The sequence below is a fragment of the Acyrthosiphon pisum genome, chromosome X (genome assembly GCF_005508785.2).
Source record: "Acyrthosiphon pisum isolate AL4f chromosome X, pea_aphid_22Mar2018_4r6ur, whole genome shotgun sequence".
In the NCBI taxonomy this organism is placed as follows: Eukaryota; Metazoa; Arthropoda; class Insecta; order Hemiptera; family Aphididae; genus Acyrthosiphon; species Acyrthosiphon pisum.
Window position 1 is genome coordinate 79,861,212 of NC_042493.1, and position 1,038 is coordinate 79,862,249.

Genomic DNA, 1,038 nt, shown 5'->3' on the forward strand with positions numbered 1-1,038 from the left:
CTTTGGGAGAGAAAAATAAAAGGTTTCCAGTATTTTTCAAAATAATCGAGAGAAACGTACCTATTATTATTATTGTTATTATTATTATTATTATTATATGGTATTTGAACAAGCATTACACTCAAGCTTAACAACAAAATATAAACTTAAATAAAATAAAGTTAAAATAAAATAAAATAGAATACAATTTATTAATCAAAATATAATATGGTAATTTTTAAATCTAAGTAGTATGGTAACTTTTCCATAAGAGAATGTCGAGTAATTTAAGCTAGGATAAAAGTTAAAACTGCATTCGAGACTTAGTGGATTTCGTTAACTAGTTAGTGGTTAGGTTAGGTCGACACCTACTATACAGCAGAGCGGCTTCTACGGTTTTTTTTATTGTATATTTATAATAACGTGAAATAGTTTTTATAAAAATATTTTGGGCCGAATATTAAACGTTGCAGAAAATATACGTTAATTTTTATCTATATTTTTATCTTATACATTTAGGAACTATAAATTTGACTAAGACTTGAAACTGCGGTACCTACAAGCTCTTTCTCAAATTCGATGTCTGACAATTAACTATCTCCCTATAACCAAGATTAAATAAACCTAATATATATTATTTTCATAAGGTGATTAATTTGTCAGCTATAATGAAATTGATTATACAGCGTGTGCATTGTTTTATTTATCTAGTGTTTTGTAAACTTCTTTTTGTGGTAGTAAAAATGTAAAATGGATAAAAAGGTTCCATGTTGCACCAATTTCTAATTTCTTGAATTTTAGAAATTAAACAGTTGCAGATGGTCGAGTATAGGTACCTACTGTAAAGTGCTTAAACTGTTTAGAGAGTATACAGTAATTTTCTCATTGCCCAGTAGCTTTTTAAAAAATTTTTTCGAATAACGTTCAAGAAAAAAATATTATTAATGAGTGAACCGTGAACGCCATCTGTCCAGTACGGCAATACCATTTTACATAGTACCAATGTACCATACTTTTGTAAGTTACTCAATGTAAATTGTCAGATGATATGGAAAATGG